The 21,469-nt window shown below is 36.7% G+C and overlaps 1 pseudogene; it reads right to left on the bottom strand.

The window, feature by feature from the left end:
* Positions 1 to 18,242, bottom strand: part of LOC138443433 (etoposide-induced protein 2.4 homolog pseudogene) — a 200,848-nt pseudogene extending 182,606 nt beyond the window's left edge.
* Between the last annotated feature and the right edge of the window lie 3,227 nt (positions 18,243 to 21,469).

The raw sequence follows: 21,469 nt of genomic DNA, 5'->3' as shown, positions 1-21,469 counted from the left end.
ATAGCATTCTGTCATTTTTCTCCAAGTTCATTGACATTGTCAAGGCATATTTGACTCAGCAGGAGAATTTAAATTTCATACTTGGTTATTTCATGAAGCATTCTTCTTACCCTGTGCTTTCATCTAAAAACTCCCTTTTCATTTCTTTCAATAAATTACCATCTATTCATATCCCATGGCTTCATTAGAATGTTCAGATGCAAATAATCAAAACACCACCTGCTTTCAAACTATATTTATATAAAAGTTTACTTTTGCTTTGTAATTTGGATAATGGCTGAGGAAACATTTATGAATATAATCTCTGTGGGAAAGCAGAGTTAGAGAGTTTGGTCAGAATCCCTTGTGGTATAACACGATCTGTTTTATCAGTTGGATTGAATTTAAATTGGTTGTGTGGTATTAGACAGTTATTACCACTGGGGAAAAATAAAACTAGGTAAGACAAAAATCTAATAAAGACATTTGAATTTTAATAACTTAAACAAAAGAAAACTGTTTCTTTAATAGAAACTCTGTGCTTCTGGTAGTTTTATTTTAATTCCACCTGATAGAGAACATCCTTTTCAAACCAGGTGCATAATATATTGCAGTATAATTCTCTTCTACCTGCACCAGCCCCAAACTTCTTGTCCTCTAAATTCTTATTATTTAAAAGTATAATACAGTCTTCCAATTCTTGAAGGATTGAGATCTAGTCCTTTTCTTAATGTTCACAATTCTAATGTCATTTATTTAATTTACATGTTACCACAGTTTCATGCTAAGGATTATACATACTATCTTTGTATTGGCTATCAAAGACAAAAAAAAAAACAACAAAAAACTATTCAAACAGAAGCTAGATCTAATGACATAATTTTATGAGATAATACCAGGAGATATTATCTTGCTCATAGTACATCATATACATTTTATCAAAGAGGAAACTATACTTTGGTTATTTATCTTGCTCTATCAAGGTACACAGAGGTAAAAGAAAAAGCTGCAACTTGAACCATTTCTTTTTAATGTATTACATGGTTTCCATCTATTTAAACTTTGAAACTATGTAATAAAATTATATTTTATTTTATTCTGATATGACTTGGATTCACTTTTACTTTAAAGTCCTGGAAATTCACACTTAATTTGGTTTCATATCTGCTTCAATATCACCTCCTTACTTCCATCCTCATCTATTCTTCCATTCTGATTTCCACTGCCAGCTAGAATCCTTTAAGTCTAAAAATTGCATTTACTTACTATAATGCCACAAAACATAAAATTTGATGTTTATTTGCAAAATCTTTGTTTTGTTTTATTGCTTATTAAATACATTTTTCATTTCCATTACTGTTGAATGTGTAAAAATTAATAAAGGGGGACTTCACTAAAATGGAATTGGAAACGGATCTCTCATGCAGTAACACTCCATATGAATTACAGGAAGAATTGTCAATTACAGGCCACAAAACAAATCATCAACAGAAAAGGATCATTAATAACAGCCCCCAATAGGGAAACATATATTCTATTCCCTATAAGAAATTGACTACTCCAGCAACTGGCCAATGAGAAACTGTCATCACGTGAAATCTCACTTTGCTCCAATGGATTTTTATTCAAACAACCTATTTTAACTTCTTTCTTTTTCTCTATAAAATAATGATCCTTTCCTTTGTTTGTTGAACTTGCCTATTGCTTTTGCCATGGCTAGCTCGTCCTGAATTACAATTCCCTGCTCTTTGGAATAAACCCATTTTTGCTGATATAAGTACTGACTTTTATTTCTAAGGTCAAAAGATAATAGTAATAGATGTCTCATACTTCTTTTATTGCTGTCAGCAGGCTAGTAGATCACTATGACTAGTGTGAATTGTTTTGAACTCTGAATTTTCTACTGTCATTTTTATCTCTGCCGTCTATGTGGTTGCACAGAGTCTGACACGACTGAAGCGACTTAGCAGCAGCAGCAGCAGCATACTCAAATTCTGTTTCAAAAAGCACAAATTAGCGTCTATCACTTAGACATCATTTTACCTGTTGCTTCATGTGTTTTATTTTTCTATTTATAAAGTTGATCTGGCCTTTATAGTGAGTTCTGTGTATTTTTCCATAATTAACTATTATTTAGTGTTTTGAAAAGTGAAAGTGAAATTGAAGTCGCTCAGTCGTGTCCGATTCTTAAGGACTGTAGCCTACCAGGCTCCTCTGTCCATGAGATTTTCCAGGCAAGAGTACTGGAGTGGGTTACCATTTCCTCCTCCAGGGGATCTTCCCAACCCAGGGATCGAACCCAGGTTTCCCGCATTGTAGGCAGACGCTTTACCGTCTGAGCCACCAAGTGTTTTAACATGTATCAAAAATCCTGATAACTACTGTGTTTTAATCCTCATGATATCCCATAAGTTAGGCACAGCAATTAATCTTACTTATAAAAAGAAAAGTAGCTTATGTAATGTTGCACAATTACTAGGTTAATACTAAATTTATTATTAGGTTTTAGCTTTTTCACTTTTTGATTGAAGAATGCTGTGATGCTGCTGCTAAGTCGCTTCAGTTGTGTCTGACTCTGTGCGATCCCAGAGACAGCAGCCCACCAGGCTCCCCCGTCCCTGGGATTCTCCAGGCAAGAACACTGGAGTGGGTTGCCATTTCCTTCTCCATGACTGAAGAATATTTGACTTTATTTTTCTCCACAAAGAGTGGAAATTTCTTTAGAAACCTTAGAATTCATAGTCTTCATACTTCCTTTTAAACAATTTTTTAAAGGCTTTCCATTGTAGTCACTAAGTAAATAGGGTTATTCATAAAGGAAATGGAAGCCAGTCATATGTTAAAATTTTAGGTACACTTGGTTATATAGATTTATAAAAACAGACTTATAAAAAAGGGGACATTATTCTGAGAAAAAAATATATACCTGGTTTTCAAAAACTAAATTTGTGCTACTATTGACAGACTGCATGATTAAATCTTGTCCTACCTGAGAATTCATCTGAATATAAATAACAAAAGCATTGTTTCAAATATTTATTAATAAGGTTCTTTTCTCTTCTAAGGGATAGAAATGAAGATGAATTGGAATTTAGCATATGGCCTAAGAATAAAACCCAGAAAACTTAATTCATGTGGATAGCAAATTTTCAAAAATTCACCAGCATCATTTCTGTAATAAATATGGCTGCAACATTTGTCATTCAATAAGTTGCCACAGCTAAAGAAAAACTGAAAATCTTAATGTCTGTTCTCTAGGACATAATTTGACAAACTATGTCATGACAGCTAAAATGGAATATCTATATAGGGCAAGGGGCAAAGAAAAGTCATCTTTTTCATATTTCCTTCTTGCAGTAATAGAAACAGCATCTTAAAATGTTAAAGATTAAGAAAAAGACATTTATAAACTTCAAGCTTTCAATGTCTTCAGTTCAGTTGCTCAGTCATGTCCGACTCTTTGCAACCCCATGAATTGCAGCATGCCAGGCCTCCCTGTCCATCACCAACACCTTGAGTTCACCCAAACCCATGTCCATTGAGTCGGTGATGCCATCCAGCCATCACATCCTCTGTTGTCCTCTTTTCCTGCTACCCCCAATCCCTCCCAGCATCAGAGTTTTTTCCAATGAGTTAACTCTTTGCATGAAGTAGCCAAAGTACTGGAGCTTCAGCTTTAGCATCATTCCTTCCAAAGAAATCCCAGGGTTGATCTCCTTCAGAATGGACTGGTTGGATCTCCTTGCAGTCCATGGGACTCTCAAGAGTCTTCTCCAACACCACAGTTCAAAAGTGTCAATTCTTCAGTGCTCAGCTTTCTTCACAGTCCAACTCTCACATCCATACATGTCTACTGGAAAAACCATAGCCTTGACTAGACGGACCTTTGTTGGCAAAGTAATGTCTTAAATAAGTTCAAAATCCAATGTGGCATCTAGTTTACTTTTGTATACTCCTTTGAGACAATATTTCTGTTTCTAAATATAATCAAAGAGAAAGAGGCCAATAAACTTTTGTTATAAAGTACTGTATGTGGCAGAAGTATAAAGTCACTTAAATTTCAAAGGTAATTAGTTCTTTTAATTAAAAATGCATCCTCTAAGGCTTTTAGTGTTGATGATGAGGGATTCGGTCTGACACTAAGTAAAAACTACAATGAAGCTGGAAAGAAAGGAGACATCTCAAAATAACAATGTTTTAAATTAATTACGAGAATCAGTCAGCTGACCAGCCAAGTATGAAAATAACACAATTTTTACATTTGATGTTTCTTCTTGATTGTTTGGTTTTATGCAATTATTAAAATTATGGTGTCAAAGAAAATTGTCTACACAATAAGGTTTTTCATAGTCATATATATTTAGAGCAGGTTTAGCTCTAGGTATAGAACATTGAATCTGTATGTTTCACAAAGAAAATAAACCTTATTGATATGTATGTATATTTATGTACATATGATATTTATGTATTTTTGCACAAAGTATATTTTTATAAGAAAACTGTTTAAAAACTATGTCATTATTTTGTTTTGTTTAGTTACTAAGTTGTGTCCAACTCCTTTGCAACACAATGGACTATAGCCCACAGCCTCCTCTGTCCATGAGACTTCCCAGGCAAGAATACTGGAGTGGGTTGCCATGCCCTCTTCCAGGGGATATTCACAACTCAGGGATCAAACCCAGGTCTCCCGCATTGCAGGTGGATTCTTTACCAGCTGAGCCATCAGGGAAGTCCAAAAATACTGCAGTGGGTAGCTTATCCCTTTCTCCAGGGGATGTTCCTGACTCAGGAATCCAAATTGCATTGCAGGCAGATTCTTTACTAGCTGAGCTACCAGGAAAAGTGAAAGTGAAAGTCATTCTGTCCTGTCAGACTCTTTGCTACCCCGTGGACTATAGCCTGCCAGGCTCCTCTGTCCATGGAATTCTTCAAACAAGAACATAAAGTGGGTAGCCATTCCCTTCACCAGAGGATCTTCCTTACCCAGGGATTGAAACCAGGTCTCCAACACTGCAGGCAGATTCTTTACCATCTGAGCTGCTAGTGAAGCCTGAGCCACCAGGGAAGCCCCAGTGTGTTTCCCTATTTCTGGCAAAAGTAACATTTGATGAAGTCTCAATATTTCTGCCATTCTAATTGTAGTATTCAAATATAAAAAAAATTATTGTGATTTTTAACCTAATAAGTGCCACATTTGTGAAATTGCCTGTAATAAACTATTTTTTGGTCTATATTTGACCATTTCTTAAAGTTATACTTAATATTTGTGTATACAATTTGCTTAATTTTGTTCTATATACTTATTCTTAAATGATTGTTTAATTTTAAAATGTTAATGGTCTGAAAAGAAGCTACTTGCAATACTAATGATTTATATGATTTACATTAATGAATAAGTGTGATGTAGGAAAAACTAGTATTTTATATTTTATTCTGATTTTTATTATTATCAGCATAAAATATCCAATTAACTAATATCTAAAGCAACCATTAAAAGTAGGACAATACAAAATCACTTCAGGGATATTAAGAATATATTGCTTTGTTCATCCAAATTGAAATACAGATGGAACAAAATAGAAATCTAGAAGTACTTAGAAATTGAGAACAAAATGTATTCACAAGGCAATTTAAGTGATGTGCATGCTTGCTCAGTTGTGTCTGACTCTTTGGGACCTCGTTGACTGTAGCCCTCCAGGTTCCTCTGTCCGTGGGGTTTCTCAGGCAAGAATACTGGGGCAGGTTGCATTTCCTACTCCAGGGGATCTTTCTGATCCAGCACAATCTCTAATGCCTCCTGCACTAGTAGGCGAGTTCTTTACCTCTTGTGCCACCTAGGAAGCTCCAGTTTGTGTGATAAAAAACATTAAAAAGTTAAAAAAACATAGAAAATAGAATAATAGGTGAAATCAGTGGTAGAAACTTCAGTCTATAAAGTAGAATTTAAAATGAATGATTTGTTTTTAAATGTAATTTTTAAATATCAAATAATCCCACTGCTGGGTATACACACCAAGGAAACCAGAATTGAAAGAGACACATGTACCCCAATGTTCATCGCAGCACTGTTTATAATAGCCAGGACATGGAAACAACCTAGATGTCCATCAGCAGATGAATGGATAAGAAAGCAGTGGTACATATACACAATGGAGTATTACTCAGCTGTTAAAAAGAATGCATTTGAATCAGTTCTAATGAGATGGATGAAACCGGAGCCGATTATACAGAGTGAAGTAAGCCAGAAAGAAAAACACCAATACAGTATACTAACACATATATATGGAATTTAGAAAGATGGCAATGACGACCCTGTATGCAAGACAGCAAAAAAGACACAGATGTGTATAACGGACTTTTGGACTCAGAGGGAGAGGGAGAGGGTGGGATGATTTGGGAGAATGGCATTGTAACACGTATACTATCATGTAAGAATCGAATTGCCAGTCTATGTCCGACGCAGGATACAGCATGCTTGGGGCTGGTGCACGGTGATGACCCAAAGAGATGTTATGGGGAGGGAGGTGGGAGGGGGGTTCATATTTGGGAACACATGTACACCCGTGGTGGATTCATGTCAATGTATGGCAAAACCAATACAGTATTGTAAAGTAAAAAGAAAAATAAAAGACTTTAGTTTCTAAAATGAGACCCAGATAAATGAATCCACTTATTATTTCAGGAAGTTCACATTTCAGACATGGACATTTCTATTCATACCATATATTTCATACCAGGCTGTGTATACTATTTCATGATTAGAAAATGTTTAATCTTGCTGGTCAAAACCAACACTATTTTAAAAATATTCCTGTAGTTTAAAAGTACTTTAGTAAAACCAGGAAGAACATATGGAAGTTCACAGTTTACGTACTGCTGAAGCCTGGCTTGGAGAATTTTGAGCATTATTTTACTAGCGTGTGAGATGAGTGCAATTGTGTGGTAGTGTGAGCATTCTTTGGCCTTGCCTTTCTTCGAAATTGGAATAAAAACTGACCTTTTCCAGTCCTGTGGCCACTGCTGAGTTTTCCAAATTTGCTGGCGTATTGAGTGAAGCAGTTTCACAGCATCATCTTTCAGGATTTGAAATAGCTCAACTGGAATTCCATCACCTCCACTAGCAGAAGAACCAGAGATCAAATTGCTAACATCCACTGGATCATCGAGAAAGCAAGAGAGTTCCAGAGAAACATCTATTTCTGCTTTATTGACTATGCCAAAGCCTTTAATTGTGTGGATCACAATAAACTGTGGAAAATTCTGGAAGAGATGGGAATACCAGACCACCTGACCTGCCTCTTGAGAAATCTGTGTGCAGATCAGGAAGCAACAGTTAGAATTGGACATGGAACAGACTGGTTCCAAATAGGACATGGAGCCCATAAAGGCTGTATATTGTCACCCTGCTTATTTAACTTGTATGCAGAGTACATCATGAGAAACACTGGGCTGGAAGAAGCACAAACTGGAATCAAGATTGCTGGGAGAAATATCAATAATCTCAGATATGGAGATAACACCACCCTTATGGCAGAAAGTGAAGAGGAACTAAAAAGCCTCTTGAAGAAAGTGAAAGAGGAGAGTGAAAAAGTTGGCTTAAAGTTCAACATTCAGAAAACTAAGATCATGGCATCTGGTCTCATCACTTCATGGGAAATAGATGGGGAAACAGTGTCAGACTTTATTTTTGGGGGCTCCATAATCACTGCAGATGGTGACTGCAGCCATGAAATTAAAAGACACTTACTCCTTGGAAGGCAAGTTATGACCAACCTAGACAGCATATTCAAAAGTGGAGACATTACTTTGCCAACTAAGGTCCATCTAATCAAGCCTATGGTTTTTCCAGTAGTTATGTATGGATGTGTAATTTTGACTGTGAAGAAATCTGAGCACCAAAGAATTTATGCTTTTGAACTGTGGTGCTTGAGAAGACTCTTGAGAGTCCATTGGACTGCAAGGAGATCCAACCAGCCCATCCTAAAGGGGATCAGTCCTGGGTATTCACTGGAAGGACTGATGCTGAAGCTGAAACTCCAATACTTTGGCCACCTGATGCAAAGAGCTGACTTATTTGAGAAGACCCTGATGCTGGGAGGGATTGGGGTCAGGAGGAGAAGGGGATGACAGAGGATGAGATGGCTGGGTGGCATCACTGACTTGATGGACATGAGTTTGAGTGAACTCCGGGAGTTGGGGATGGACAGGGAGGTCTGGCATGCTGTGATGCATGGGGTCACAAAGAGTTGGACACGACTGAGTGACTGAAATGAACTGAACTGAACTGAACTGAAGGCTCACTAAAAAGCGTCCAGAAAATATAGATTAAACAGCATATTGGAAGCTGGAACATATTAGACTGGTCTTTTTTGCCCAGACTTTTATATCAGAAATAATGCCTTGAAATTTTTGGTTTACTTTAAGGTCAACTGAGAAATTATATTACTATACTATATAGGGAAACAAAACTTGATAACCAGTAAAAATAAAACTTTGTTTCAGCCATCTTGTACTGAATTATGAAATTCTCTTGATTTTTGTTTATTTAAGCCAGATCATTTTCAGTATCCAAAATAGCAATTTAGAATGACCTTTTAGATATCCTTACTTTTCCTCATTACCACCAAAATTAAAACATTTAAAAAGCATAATGCTTCCTACCTGTTCAAATGAGAAATTTGAGCACATTGTCTTTACTTTCCCATTGCAAACTTTCATTAAAATTATAGAAAAAACATCTCTTATTTTAAACATTAAATGCATAGTACTATTGAAGTAAAAAATGCATTATTGAACAGGATTTGACTAATCTCAAAGTTTCTCCTTCAAGATATTAACTACAAAAGGAATAATAGTAATGCACAGGGAGAAACTCAGAAGGCATCTGTTGAGCCAAGTGATGAATGATAACATCACCAGTAATGACAATTCAAAATCATGGACGCCTTGATATGACACACTGAAAAAGGCAAGCATCTCTGTTGTGCTATTATTGCCAAACTTGCCTAACTTGATTCCAATCATGGAATGATCAAACATATAAATTGAGGGACATTTTACAAAATATAACTTATTGGTACTCATGAACAGTGGCAAAGTTGTGAGAGATAAGGAAAGAATATGAAATTGTTACAATCTGGAAGAGACTAAGTAAAGCCCAATAACAATAACAACTAGTGTGGGATCTGGTTTAGGATCCCAAACAGGAAAAGAATGTTAGAGGAAAAAAAAACATAAATTTTGTACAGTGTGTGTAGTTTAGTTAGTAATATTGTACCAATAATTTTTGTTCTTTATAATTGTAATATGGTGCTATATATATATATATGTATGCATATTAGAGAAAGCAGGGTAAGGAGAAGCTCTAATTTTTGCAGCTTTTTTATTAGTCTAAAATCAATTAAAATTAAAATATGAAACAAAACCAGCACTTTAGCAGCCTACAAAATAGTGGTGGAAGAGGTGGAGGGGAAAAGTGGTGAATGAGAAGAAGATCCAGTATAAGCAGGAAGAGGTTGTTTTCTTTTCTTTCTTTCTTTTTTTTTTTTTTTTGGTAAGACTAGAAAAACTGGGCTTCCCTGGTGGCTCAGATGGTAAAGAATCTGCCTGCAATGCAGGAGACCTGGGTTCAATCCCAGGATGGGAATATGCCCTGGAGGACGGCATGGCAATCCACTCCAGTATTCTTGCCTGGACAATCCCATGGACGGAGGAGCCTGACAGGCTACAGTCAATGGGGTCTCAAAGAGTTGGACACGACAGAGCAACTAAGCACTCAGAGAGACTAGGATTCAAGCTGGAGGAAGCCAAAAACTCAGAACCTAAACAGAAGGAAACCAATGAGGGGGTAAGACCTTTTCTTTCAAACAGAACTTAAGCACAGTCATTAAATGTAAATCCATAGTATTTAAAAGTACAACCTTGGGCTGTGCATTTCCTGTCTCTTGCAGCAGTTACCTCAGGAACAGCATTATTAGCTGTGTTGAAACATGTTTCTGATGGGCATGAAGTATTGATTTTAGACAATTTAGAATTTTTCTCTCTAAGTTTGTGACTAAGTTGACATAGAGTGGATCTAGAGTAGTTCTGTTGCTGCTGCTGCTAAGTTGCTTCAGTTGTGTCTGACTTTCTGCGACCCCATAGACGGCAGCCCACCAGGCTCCCCAGTCCCTGGGATTCTCCAGGCAAGAACACTGGAGTGGGTTGCCATTTCCTTCTCCAATGCATGAAAGTGAAAAGTCAAAGTGAAGTCACTCAGTCTTGTCTGACTTTTCGCGACCCCATGGACTGCGGCCTACTAGGATCCTCTGCCCATGGGCTTTCCAGGCAAGAGTACTGGAGTGGGTTGCCATTGCCTTCTCCAAAGAGTAGTTCTAGACATTGCTATTTAAGAAATGGAGAGGTGGGTGTAGGGTAGGGGGCAGGCAGCAGACTTTTAATTTAAAGTTAAATTTGTTATCTATTCAATTTTCTATGAATAGTTGACTATTCCTTGTGGAGTTGTACTTTCCATAATATAGATACTGCATTAAAATCTATATCCTCTGTCTCTTGTGGGTTTCCCTGATAGCTCAGTTGGTAAAGAAATCGCCTGCAATTGCAGGAGACTCTGATTAGATTCCTGGATCAGGAAGGCCCCCTGGAGAAGGGATAGGTTACCTATTCCAGTATTCTTGGACTTCCCTTGTGGCTCAGTCCGTAAAGAATCTGCCTGCTACAGGGGAGACGTGGGTTCAACCCCTAGGTTGGAAAGATCCCACAGAGAAGGGAAAGGCTACCCACTCCAGTATTCTGACCTGGGGAATTCCATGGACTGTATATCCATGGGGTCTCAAAGAGCCTGACAGGACTTGCACTTTATCTTTCTACTGTTCTGTTTTCTGTTATTTGTGCTACCTGTACGTACATTCACATTGACTTCACTGGTGACTCAGTGGTAAAGAATGCAAACAAAACAAAACAACAACATTCTTATTAGTTTGAACAACAAATAAAGGGAAGTCTTTGCCTTTATCATTTTAAGAGCAGCACTCCTGCTACTGAATCTCTTTCAGTGAGTATTTAATCTAGGCAACAGAGAGTGGGACATGACAAAATGTCTCTATCCCTTCTTTTGGTGAACAAGGGTTCTCTCTTTAGCTAAGACATTTGATCTATCATGTGACACCCATTGAGGCTCAAGACACTTAAACCAGCCTTAGAGCTGATAATTTGCTCAGACACCAGCACTAAGTTATCTCTGGCTTCTTCATGGAATACTTAAATGTAACCTTTTTTTTTTCTTTTTTTTTACTTCTTATTTCTGTAATCATAAATGCTTCTAGAAAGTTTGAAAAACTTAATTCAGAGGAAGCTCACATATCCCAATTAAAGTTAAAAACAATAATAATCTTATTTTATCAAAGGAAACAAGGAATCTTATTATTTATATATTATGCATATAATCAGATTGGTATTAAATGCAGTTTGGGTCTGCTTGCCAGTAGTGCAGCAAAGCTGATTTAGTCACACCTAGATGTGGTGAAGGAAAATACAGCTTTCATTGCAGGTTCCAAGCAAATAGAACAGATAGCTCATATGCATAACACCCAAACTCCCTGATAGTTTTCACTGAAGCTTTTAGAAAAGCAATATTTGGGATGAGAGCTGCAGGGTATATGACTTTCCTCTGATTGATCGGTATTGAGGTAACAGGGTGATGGTTCAGGAATCTCAGTCATCGACCTTCTGATTCCAGCTAATCGGGGTTTCTTTGCTTGTGCCCAGCATGTAGTTACCATGTTCTTTCTTCTTGTGGGGGTGGTCTTAGTCCTGTAGAACAACTCAAAAGTACATGTCAGGTTGTATATGTATCTCTTGAGGAGAAACTAGGATCTGTTTTATTGCTAAATTATTGCCATTACTTTTCTATTTTCTTTTCCTTTGTTTCTGCATTCTCTCACTTCTTTAGTTATTAACTGCTTGTGCCAGCTCTTTGAAACTCAGGGAAGACCTAGAAGACTTAGAGTTTATTCTACAAACAGCAAATGGGGGCCACAGAGGGGCTTTTGGTCCTATTCAGTTTCAAATTTTTTTATTGTTAATGTCATTACTTTAAAAATTATTTGAATTTTTGGTTAAATCTTTGAAAAAAGCTTACAGAAATAAAAAAATTCACTCATGTGGAAATTGAAACGATTTCATAATTTTCTAAACTGAGCTTTTGAAAAAAATTTCCAGATGATGAGAACTAAGCAGATATTGTGGAAATGATATCCTGAAACTCCTTAAAACTGTCCTTTACTTTTGCTATCAATAAATATTGTGTATGATTTCTATCATAGTTTTCTCTCCAGCCAATGGCCTACAATTAAACCATCTGCCAAATAATAATTAATTTATCCTTTTTGTCCTGAGGGAAATGAGCAAAATATTCATCAACATGAATATCCTGTCAAAATCTTTAATGCTTGTGGCAGTTTTATCTTACCTGTAATAAACCAGTACACATACTGGATTTCATTATTTTTCAGAAATTCTAATTCAAATTTAATTTAAATTGGAATTGTTTATATTTTCTTCTGTAAAAGCATATTTAAAAGTATTTCATTTATTGAGGGAACTCTTTATATTTGATTAAAATACTTAGAGACTATTATCCTACATAGGTTCTTATATTTTTTAACTACACCCCTGATTGAAATAATTCAAAATTAATTTCAATAATATACTTTAATTTTTTTAAAGCCATAAAATTTAGTTTTGAGTATTCATTTTATTATGATATGAATAAGTTAAAGATGAAAGTGCCTACTAACTCTTATGACCACATAAGATTGAATGCAAAAATGTGGAGATAAGACTCTCTCTAATTGTGGTCTTGTTAAACTGCTTTAAACACAAATGTTATCTTATTTCCTATTTGACTGAGGCAGAAATAATGAAGATGTGAACACATTTTAAATATCATTGAGATGTGCCAATATATAAAAATTTTTACTTGTACAAACTATACATATGATTTTATTTATATCATCAATAATTGGACAAAGATTTGCATTTTTTAAAAAATCTCATTTTATCTTCATGAAAATTTGGGAATTTATTGTTTTCATTCTTCAGATGAAATAGCAGCCTCAGGTAACAATATCCCAAGACCACAATTCTAACAGATTTTGAAGATGAAACTCCAACATAGACTGTTAATGCCTTGCCCTTTCTGTAATATGATGCATGTTTCTAGGATCAGTAGAAGTCTAAGCTTTCCATTAGGACATTTCCCAGTTTATTAAAGAATGAGGGAGTGCATTGCTATTTAATATTTATTTGTCTGGAACCATGAAATGGCATTTGTTCTAAGGTTTTGTAATACATTCCTGTGTCTGTGAAAAACACTAGAGAAAATTAGCCACTGTAATCATAAAATGTGTTTGTATGTATTTATCTCCTCCAATGGCATTGCTTGATGATCTGAGGAAGTTTATGTAACTATTACTGATCTCCAGTGGGTCCAGGACCACTCAGTGAGTTATTTGCCTGGAGATACAAATGCCGGTCAAAAGAAACCAGGTTCAGTGTAGCAGAGGAGAAACTGTATTCGTTGATCAAAGAATGGAGAGGGAGAGCTTATGCTCTAAAAATACCTCATCTGTGAAGGGTGGGGAGTAAGGAAATTTTAAGGGATAAGAGATAGGCATGTCATGAGATGGACATGTCATAAAAAAAAAAAAGGGGGGGGGGTGGTGGAAATTTCCAGGAGCAGCTGGGCCATGCAGTCTTCCATATATCTTTGCACAGGCATGAATTGTGCCTAAGAGAGTGCAAACCTCTTCTTCTTCCCCTTTCTCCCCATGAGTAGCATGGTAATGAAGGAAAAGTCACTTTCAGACACCTCCAGGTCCATCTCCACAGGTTCCTTGCTGTAGTCAAGCTCTGAAGTTCCAGCTACACAGGTTCCGGGTCTGTAGTCAAGTCAGAGCTGGTTCAGGGTGATTGACCACTGCATATTTCATAAAGCACTACTGTAAACATCCATCAATTACCATGTGCTTGGAGAAGGAAATGGCAACCCACTCCAGCATTCTTGCCTGGAGAATCCCACGGACGGAGGAGCTTGGTGGGCTACAGTCCACGGGTCGCAAAGAGTCGGACACGACTGAGCGACTTCACTTTCACTTTCACTTGGAAGCAAATACAGACAGAAATCAAGGAAAGGCTCCTTTAGCTTTTACGGACTTGTATGGGTGCCAAAGACATCACATATTCAGAGTTTAAGTAGTGCACTAAATGATCTGTAACCTTTCCTTTCTCAAGGGAATCTTCCAAACCCAGGGATTGAACCCAGGTCTCCTTCATTGCAGGCAAATTCTCTACCATTTGAGCCACCCGTTCAGTTCAGTTCAGGTGCTCACTTGTGTCTGACTCTTTGCGACCCCATGACTGCAGCACACCAGGGAAGCCCTAAATGATACATTAAGTGTATTTTATAACATACTGACTTAGGTTGTATTCAGAACTTATAGTTTACACTCACATACACAGATACACACAGAGATATGTACAGAAAATAATCATCTGTACTTTTCCTTCACATACACTTAGCAAAAGCAACATTTCCAAAATTCCCATCTGTTCTGCATATGAACCTACCTAATCATGCTCTGACTGACACAGCTTTTAACTTACATTCTTGTAAGATGGTAGGTTTAGAGGTTTGAGTGCATTAAAAATTATTATCATTTTACACTATTTCCATGAAAGCATTATGATAGACAAGAATTCATTAAAGCAAAATCCAGTATAGGTTTTTAGATGTTGTCCATATCTACACACACACACAACCACCACATACACAGACATACATTTATACATATAAATATGAAAAATATATAATGTGCAACTAGCGTAGTTTTGAAGTTGTAAATAATATAATCACTTTAACAGCTTTTTAGTTTATTATATTTTCTGTGAACTCTATAGCAAGGAGTGTCTGAAAGACATAATCTAGACTAGATATTGGAGAAGGCAATGGCAACCTACTCTAGTACTCTTGCCTGGAAAATCCCATGGGCGAAGGAGCCTGGTAGGCTGCAGTCCATGGGGTCGCAAAGAGTCAGACATGACTGAGTGACTTCAGTTTCACTTTTCACTTTCATGAATTGGAGAAAGGCTGCCGTCTATGAGGTCGCAGAGTCAGACATGACTGAAGCGACTTAGCAGCAACAGCAGCAGACTAAATATCAATCTAGTTAAGTCATTAGCTAACACAGCAGGTTCTAAATTCCATAAAAAATAGCTAGATAGTCTTGACAATAATAAACCAATTATAACAAATACAGGCTACTGGGCTCATGTTTGTGTGTGTTTGTGTGTGTGTTTGTGAAAGAATATTTAAGAGTTACAAGGTTCAGCCTGACATTCCTAGATTAAATTCCCTCTACCTATTTTTATGAACATTTCTTAAGTCTTCATTATATTTCTAATGAAAGAAGGATACTCATAATTTGTAAAAAGCCATCATTTATAGGACAAAGGCATGGAGGTATAAAGAAATTAATGTGTGGTTCATAAAGTACACCAGTACCACAGCTGCACTTGCTACTAAAGCAGTCACAACCTATCACCAAGTAAATACACTTTATTATATACATAAGTACATTTAGAACTGGGCTGTATATTGTTCCTCAGATAGTCCACGTGGGTTACACTTTCAACTTTTTTTCAATGTGTTTCTCCCAAGACCATCTGTTTGAAATTTCTGCTCAAATCCCTTATTTCTCTAGATACAATTATAATTTGATTTTTCATTAAGGATGAATGAAACTATTGATAACTGATTGTGACTTTTTCTAAAAGATTTTATTGAAGTATAATTGATATGATGCACTAACTTGTATTTTTTTAGGAGATTTAGCATATGCATTCATTCTTATAAACATAGCCCCAATTAGGTATGGATTATTTCCATTTCCTGTGAAACTTCTTCCAGGACCTTATGGCTGGCATCCCTCTTACTTTGTCTTCAAGGCTATCACTTATTTGGTTTTTATCACAATAGATTTTTTTTTTCCTTTTCTGGAATATTTTATAAATGAATAAAAAAAAATATGTCTGGCCTCTTTGACATAGGATAACACTTTGGCATAAATTCATGTCACTGCATGTACCAGTAGCTTTTCTTGTTTACTTTTGCAACTGTGTGTGTGTGAAAGTTAAAGTGTTAGTCACTTAGTTGTGTCCAACTCTTTACCACCTTATGGACTGTAGCCTGCCAGATTCCTCCATCCATGGGATTTTCCAGGCAATACTGGAGTGGGTTGCTATTTCCTTTTCCAGGAGATCTTCCCAACCCAGGAATTGAACCCGGGTCTCCCACACTGCAGGCAAACTCTTTACTGTCTGAGCCACCAGGGAAGCCCAATCTTTTCTGTGGACACTTTTCCACAGTTAAATTTTCTCAGTTTAGTGATATTATAGAATTTAAATATTGCACAATGGAACTGTTTTAACCAAACATTGCATAGGAAAGTTTTATAATAATTTCCCCAGATTATTAGCATTTTAAATAAGAACAAGAAAATTTGAGTTATGTCAAATATAATTGTAGATCATCAGGCTTACAAGGTGATGTTTTGAAAAAATATGTCAAATGCCAATGGCGGGTACATGTCTTAATTTTTTTCTGAAATTGAAAAAGGTTTCAGAGCCTCCTTCTCAGTGTGAACTATTCTCTGCAACCACATGCTTGTTCTGTATAATTTTTTTAGTTTAAGTATGTTCATTCTTGCTCTTGATTTTGTTTATAAAAATGAATCTTTAAAAATTTAGGAAAATAATACTAAGTATATGGAGAATGAAGCAAAGAATCAAAATTATTTCATTGTAAGGAAAGATGTGACCTCAGATAGGTGACCAGGAAATAATGTTTTAAACATTTTACATTTCAACACATATGGATGTCCTGTGTTTTGATGTGTTAGAGGAGCTTGTAATTTCCTCAGTTCTGTCTCATCATAACAAAAATTTTAAGCAATGGACCAGCATTACAGCCCTCAGATGGACCAGTTCCATGTTACACCTCGGTTTTATTTAGAAAGTAAAGGAAAATGCATCCTCGTGGTGTGAGGGCATGCCAACCCAAAAGATGTGAAGAGAAGAAAGGCCCCTGGCCCAGTTTTTGGCTCCTCTTTTTATATGTTTTTCTCCTTCCTCAGGCCTGCCCTATGTAAATTGGGCTAGCCAGGAATGTTGTTTGTTTTACCTGAGGTCCTCAATCCGATCCCTCCTTTGTTCTGTTTTAGCAGGTTTTCCCTTCCTTGTCTTTTAGCCACCGCCATTTTGGACTCCTTTTTCCTTTTCTTCCCTGGTGGCTCAGAGGTTAAAGCATCTGCCTGCAATGTGGGAGACCTGGGTTCGATCCCTGGGTTGGGAAGATCCCCTGGAGAAGGAAATGGTAACCCACTCCAGTATTCTTGCCTGGTGAATCCCATGGACGGAGGAGCCTGGTGGGCTACAGTCCAGGGGGTCTCAAAGAGTTGGACACGACTGAGCGAATTCACTTCACTTCACTTCACTTTTCCTATTCTAACTACCTAACAGATGAAGTTATGAATTTAATGAGAGTTCAGTACATGTGTAAAACATAAATGCAATTTCTCACTTAGAATCATAGGCTTTCATACTATCAGGTAGACATATGGATTTTTAAAAATAAATGATACCATTAATCAGGAAATTATAGATTATTATAATTTTAGATTATTATAATTATAGATTATTATAATTATAGAATATCTGATTATTATAGATTTTAAGCTGTCAAAATCTAAATAATATTTTTCATTAAATTTTATGAAGCTAGCTTGTTCTCAAGAAACCTCTTGACAAACATAGTATAAAAATGGAAAATCTCACTTATGACTACATGTGAAAAAAAGCTAAATCCAAGAAACAAACAGCAACACAAATATGAGTAAAGTATGAATGAATAGGTACTATGTATGATAGCTCTGGTAGAGGACATCTGTTAGTTATTAAATTCTTATTAATAGGAAAAAAAGAGAAAAATAATTAGTTATGAGGCCCCACCTCCAAATATCACATTAGAGATTGGAGCTTCAACATGAATTTTAGGGGAACACAAACAGTTAATCCATAGCAGTTTAGTAATATTAAGAGGGGCTCTGAAGGATCACTTTTATGTCCTTACCTCCATAGTGCAGTAGCAGTTTAATTGCTCCTTGGTAGTCTGCATCCATCACCCCAGCTAGCACAGTAGCTGTCATCTTTGCTTGTTGATTTGAGGCATTAGGGATTCACAGTGGCCAGGCAACAATCTTAACTTCAGTTAAATGAAATCATTTTCGTGTCTACTTGTAGAAGTATTCTTCTCTTAGAGACTGAGGCTGCTAGTCCAGCAGAACATAAGATCATAGGAAAGGAAACAAAAATTTTGCTGAGAGGTCACTAGGGTTAAGAGTGAGTGGTGCCACTCCCATTTCCACTTCATGATTCCTGAACCCTTGAGTCCTGGGTATAGGAGAAAGAGTGTCATATATTGGATGCAGATTCAAAGCACATACACCTTCTAGAGAACCTTGCCTCAGCCCTGCAAGATATTATGATCTCAAGTTAAAGTTCAGTCGCTCAATTGTGTCCAACTCTTTGTGACCATATGGACTGCTGCACATCAGGCTTCCCTGTCCATCACCAACTCCAGGAGTTTACTCAGACTCATGTCCATTGAGTCAGTGATGCCATCCAACCATCTCATCCTCTTGCATCCCCTTCTCCTCCCACCTTCAATCTTTCCCAGCATCAGGGTCTTTTCAAATGAGTCAGTTCTTTGCATCATGTGGCCAAAGTATTGGAGTTTCAGCTTCAGCATCAGTCCTTCCAATGAATATTCAGGACCAATTTCCTTTAGGGTTGACTGATTGAATCTCCTTGCTGTCCAATGGACTCTCAAGAATCTTCTCCAACACCATGGTTCAAAACCATCAATTCTTTGTCATTCAGCTTTCTTTATAGTCCAACTCTCACATTCATACATGACTACGGGAAAAGAAAAATAACTTTGACTACACAGACCTCTGTTGGTAAAGTAATGTCTCTGCTTTTTAATATGCTGTCTAGGTTGATCATAACTTTTCTTCCAAGGAGTAAGCTTCTTTTAATTTCATGGCTGTAGTTACCATCTGCAGTGATTTTGGAACCCAAGAAAATAAAGTCAGCCACTGTTTCCCCATCTATTTGCCAAGAAGTGATGGGACTGAATGCCATGCTGTTAGTTTTCTGAATGTTGAGTGTTAAGCCAACTTTTTCACTCTCCTCTTTCACTTTCATCAACAAGCTCTTTAGTTCTTCATTTTCTGCCATAAGTATGGTGTCATCTGCATATCTGAGGTTATTGATATCTTTCCTGGCAATGTTGATTCCAGTTTGTGCTTCACCCAGTCTAGCATTTCTAATGATGTACTCTGCATATATGTTAAATAAGTAGGGTGACAATCTACAGCCTTGACATACTTCTTTCCCCATCGGCAATCAGTCTGTTGTTCCATGTCCCACCTTTAACTGTTGCCTCTTGACGTGCATACAGATTTCTCAAGGGGCAGGTCAGGTGGTCTGGTATTCCCATCTCTTAAAAATTTTTCCACAGTTTGTTGTGATCCACACAGTCAAAAGCTCTGGTTTAGTCAATAAAGCAGAAATAGATTTTTTTTTTTTTTCTGGAATTCTCTTGTTGTTTCTATGATCCAACAGATGTTGGCAATTTGATCTCTGGTTTCTATGCTTTTTCTAAATCCAGCTTGAACATCTGGAAGTTCACAGTTCACATACTGTTAAAGCCTTGCTTGGAGAATTTTCAGCACTACTTTACTAGTGTGTGCAGTAAGTGCAATTGCACGGTACTTTTAACATTCTTTGGCATTGACTTTATTTGGAATTGCAATGAAATCTGACTTTTCCAGCCCTGTGGCCACTGCAGAGTTTTCCAAATTTGCTGGCATATTGAGTGCAGCACTTTCACAGCATCATCTTTCAGGATTTGAAATAGCTCAATTGGAATTCCATCACCTCCGCTAGCTTTGTTAATAGTGATGCTTCTAAGGCCCACTTGACTCCACATTCCAGAGTATCTGGTTCTAGGTGAGTGATCACACCATCGTGATTATGATCTAGCTCGAACTATAACTGAGAAATCAAAAGGTTATCCCACCATTCTGTCAAGCCAGATATTTCAGAATTGTAGGGAACATGATTAGACCAGTAATTTTATGGAAATGACACATTTAATTGAGTTACTGTATCAGAAACAGTACTGTGTGAGATAGCATGATGATGGATAAAGCATTCTAAAAACATCACAGAAGATAGTTATGATAGAAACATTGTATGAAGGGAAGGCAAATCTAATATCAAGAGTAAATTTTTATTTCAATGAAAATAGAATGATAGATCTTCTATGGTGGAAAATATAGTCCTTGTTTTCATTGTTCTTATTGAAAATGTGTGCTTTATTTTCCTTAAATATTATGAAATTTTATCAATTTCATTTTTATTTGTAAGAACCAGTTGCTTTTTAAAGTAGTTCCTTTTTTGAACACATTTAAGTCAGTTCTAATGAGGTAGATGAACCTAGAGCCTATTATACAGAGAGAAGTATGTCAGAAAGAGAAAAATATCATATACTAATGTGTATATGTGGAATCTAGGAAGATGGCTCTGATAAAATTATTTGCAGGGCAACAATGGAGACACAGACATAGAGAACAGACATATGGACATAGGCTGGGAGGGGAAGGAGAGGCTGGGATGAATGGAGAGAGTAACATGGAAGCATACATTATCATGGGCTTCCCTGGTGGCTCAGACGGTAAAGCGTCTGCTTGCAATGCAGGAGCCCAGGGTTCGATTCCTGGGTCAAGAAGACCCCCTGGAGAAGGAAATGGCAACCCATTCCAGTACTCCTGCCTGGAAAATTCCATGGACAGAGGAGCCTGGTAGGCTACAGTCCATGGGGTTCTAAAGAGTCGAACACAACTGAATGACTTCATTTTCACTTTTTTTTTCATACATTATCATATATAAACTAGATAGCCAATGGGAATTTGCTGTGAACTTGGTGACTTGGTGAACTCTAACCAAAGCTCTGTATCAACCTAGAAGTGTGGGATGGGGAGGGAGGTGGGAGGTAATTTTAAGACGGAGGGAACATAGTTATACATATGGCTGGTTCATGTTCATGTTTTACAGAAACCAACACAATACTTTAAAGCATTTATTGTCCAATTAAAGATAAATTTTAAAAAATACAGGGTTAAAAAGAAAAAAATCCATTTTATATTCTTATTTTAAAAAAATTCTTTATATTGTCCTTAATTCTAAGTAAATGGATTTTAATTTAACTCTTAAGCTATAAGCTTAGGTAATGGATTTTTGATCTTTTTATTTTTAATATGAAAATGCAAAAGCAAGAGTTTCATCCATGTATTGCTTTGGTTGATAT

This window comes from Ovis canadensis, chromosome 1 (genome assembly GCF_042477335.2).
Source record: "Ovis canadensis isolate MfBH-ARS-UI-01 breed Bighorn chromosome 1, ARS-UI_OviCan_v2, whole genome shotgun sequence".
Taxonomy (NCBI): Eukaryota; Metazoa; Chordata; class Mammalia; order Artiodactyla; family Bovidae; genus Ovis; species Ovis canadensis.
This window is presented reverse-complemented; position numbering and strand designations above follow the sequence as displayed.